The sequence below is a fragment of the Phalacrocorax aristotelis genome, chromosome 12, assembly GCF_949628215.1.
Source record: "Phalacrocorax aristotelis chromosome 12, bGulAri2.1, whole genome shotgun sequence".
In the NCBI taxonomy this organism is placed as follows: Eukaryota; Metazoa; Chordata; class Aves; order Suliformes; family Phalacrocoracidae; genus Phalacrocorax; species Phalacrocorax aristotelis.
Genome location: NC_134287.1, coordinates 20998488 through 21002266, shown reverse-complemented (window position 1 = coordinate 21002266; position 3779 = coordinate 20998488).

Sequence of the window (3779 nt, the reverse complement as noted above, 5' to 3'; positions counted from 1 at the left end):
TCCTGAAACAGGTAAGCCTCAAAAGAGTACAGCGTTCTTTCTATTAGTGTCAGTTAGGACTAGGCTGGGTTTTAAAGTAAGAGGACAAACCAAAAATCATTTTTGGGAGGGAATTTCTTGGACTGTCTAAATAGGCCATTAGGAACTATTTTGTCAAGAGAGACATTGTCTTCTCTGGTATTAGCTGTTATTTATGGACTATTTTTTAGGTATTAATTAGGTATTTAAAGTCCATTTAGTTAGAGTGGGCATTAGCTGCTCAACAGAAAACAAACACAGAGCAGTTACTTTCTTGTGGACTGGAGCTCAGACTAATAAGCCTGAGTATCCACGCACAGGGCAAGCTCAGACACCACATCGCCGCGCTGTTAGGCACACAGCAGCGATGGGCTGGATTCTAGCACGGTTTGCTAGCCCTAAACTCATCAGCAGCTGAACTGGTCAGACCTGTATTGTCACAACACTTAAAATTTCTGACTCTAAGCGCGCAGACTGGAGAACGGATGCAGCCAGCCAGCGCAGCTCTGAGCACCGCCCAGAAAGCACTAAGAGGTACGGAATGGATCTGCAAGAGCCTGCTGTGACTAAGCAGGCTTTGGTGTCCAAACGACCTCATTTTTTACCATTACCTGAAATATCCCCAACTTCCGTTTCCCCAATAATGGGGAGTTCATCACCAGCTCCCTCTGAAGGGCAACATCAAATCTGTAGTTGTAGCTGATCGAGAGCAGCACAGCCATTTCTCATCTATCTGTAAAGCTGACTGCCAATGCAGGCTTAGATGAAAATACAGCTGAGACTGAACTTACTCTGACATTGCTGGGAAGCATCTATTGCGTTGGAAAGTTTCTGGTCTTTATCTTCCTGCGCAGTGGACGCATCGCCATGTGCGGCTGTCTGCACGATGCCTGTTGTGCGTATGCTATAAGGCCACTCAGCGAATAACGTGGCCAACGTGCCCCTATGTCTTGTTTGCTGCGAAGAGTTCAAGAATGGCACGTAAATTGCAGAGCACTCTCAGGTACTCTCTGTGCTTTAACCCATCGTACCAGAGCTGCCCAGGCTTCTGTCTCTAATTAATCACAGCTCGTTTTTACACTGAACATGCAATAGATACCCTGATATTCAGAAATAGATGCAGCAGTTCACCGGCCCAGGGTGCCAACATGCCATGGTTTATTGCCGTAGCGGCAGCGCCGAGATGAAAAACACCACAATTACTTCATGACGGCAGTGGAAACTTCCTCAATATTCTTCCTCTGCCAGCATCCCTCAATGTACCCACACAGAGCTTAGCTCTCCTTCGGTATGGAGGATGCTTCACCATCAAACACTTGCTAAATTAGAGAAGATGGTGTGACCCATAATTTTAAAAAACTGTTGCATATCGTGCAATTACAAACAGAGCGTTTTCTCACAGAGCAGCAGCCTTCAGCACTCTTTTCTGTTGTTCTGGAAAAAGTCTTGGCCTCTGCCTTAAGACTTTGATTTACCATTAGGCCAGAAGTTACTGCCTTGAGTAACTACAGAATGACATCGAAGACTGGAAAGAGGTACAGCCACTTATCGGCACTTGCTTCTCTTCCATAACTATGAGAGCAGGGGAGAATATTTACAGATGCGAGCTCAAAAATCAGCAAAGCCTGTGGGGCTCACCTGGAAGAAGGGTACTTACATCAAAAACCTCAGGAGGTTAAAGCATTACTCTATTTCCTCTTTACAGCCACGTTTCATAGCGAAGGCTACGGAGCCAAAATAAGGAGAGGTTGCTGTGTCCGCGCAGTCAGGACAGGCAGTAGGAAACACTCCTTATGGCTCAGTGAAATGTAAATGGGAAAGGTGAGCAGCCATTGAGCAGAAACACCAAGTTCTGAGCAGAAACCTTCACACAGATGGATCAAATAGAGAACAGGGTAGCACAAGTGCATAAATGATTTCTTGAGGAGTTGAACGCCAAGGAAAGAGAGTACTCCAAACAGAAATACCCTCTGCAACATAAGATACATAGATTAGCACAGCGGCACATGCATACCACAGCAGTGCTCTGACCCTTTTACCTCGATATCATGCTCAGCGTTTCATTTTCTCTGCACGTTGTCGTTTATTACTGTGCATCACTAATCCTTCCCCTCGTTCTCTGCCGAGATCTCGCCATCTTCTGCAAAAAATCCAGCTCGTAGACAACGACCCTCTTTCCCATTAGAATGTCAGATGCTAGGAAAAACAGGGCAAGCAATGATACAACATCAATGCTAACAATTAAAATCTTCCTTTTAGCACAACTTTTAAATAATAGCTTAGCTTAGGGATTTAAACGTACAGCAGCGTCTGCAACGCTTGGGTGTTGTGGGTTTTTTAACCTCGTGATGCTCACCATAGTGGGAATGGGGTTCTGACAAAGCGATCCCCTCCCTATACATGAACTTCAAGGGGTTACGAATGCTGAGTTACTTTGTCCTGTTCCCCTGCTGCAAATCAACTGATGGTGATAGTCTCTGGGCTTCTCTGAAAACGGCAGGGGATACGTCTAGGAAGCAGCCAGCATGGGCTGATAAAAGAAACCTGTTCATGAAGGTGGAGTTTTGGAGTCTGTTTTGCAGTTAGACAGACGTAGAGCCATGAACTGAGCATGAGGAGAAAAAGACCACATTTCTGTAGGGCGAGGGGAAGCTGGAGAAGTTGCTCAGCCTGCTAGGCCTTAATATAAATATAGATCCAATGAAACAGGTATGATTCTGAAAAGCTCTTGAGAGTAACAGTCCGAACCGACTGCTTCAGTTGTTACTGTGCCACGGTGCGTGAAGCTACGCGACCTGAGAATTAGGAAGATGGCAAATCCTGCACCACAGACCAGACAGACGTTTGGGGTAAAGGTGTTCCTCGCATCTGGAGGCTGAAATCAAAGCTGGAGAAAAGAATTCTCAATCCTAAATCAATAAGCGTCACCAAGTACTGACTAATCACAAAAAAGGCTTGGTGAGTTTCTACTACTTCAAGAGGGCCAGACCACGCGCTGGTCCTGGTCAGTGGGAAGCACCTTACTACGGTAGAGCAAACACGTGCAGGAAGCAAGAGCTAATTTGAAATTATGACTAGATTTACAGTGTCTTCCACTTAAAATCTACATGCTAGAATTGAAGTATAGAGAAAAAATAAATGCATTCTAACAGGACGAAAAAGGCCCAAAGCATTTAAAAAAAACTATGGATATGGACAGAGTGCATTCCATGTGCTTACAGACCCCACGTAAATGAAAAATAAATCTTAACATTGCATCACACCTGAGCTCTGAACTTCTGGACAGCACCTAATGCATTCGTAACTTAACGTGACTCCTTTGGATTCTGAAAGAGCCACCCAACAGACTTCACAAACACAAACTCACCTGAAGGAAGGGCTGTTATTCCCAAAAAGAAGAGCCAAGATGAACATCCCAACACAGCATCCAACTGTCCTTCTGTAGAAATGTCTGTAACTCCTCACAGACTGAACTTTTTAACTTTTTAAAACTGCACAAAATTTAGATGCCCGAGATGGATTTTCTCCCTTTCTGCATTTAACATGGTGACAGGAAGCCACCAGCCTCGAAGACGAAAGCACAGCGCTATGACCCACGCACGGCAGACACGGATCTCTCAGAGCAGTCTCCCAGCCACACCAGCTACTCGCCATTAACTGCGACTCTATGAGGAAGGATGAATCTTTGAAATATGCTCGTAAGGGGACGGTAGTAATTACACATTCTTAACTGTTCTTAAGGACACAACACATGAGTCCCA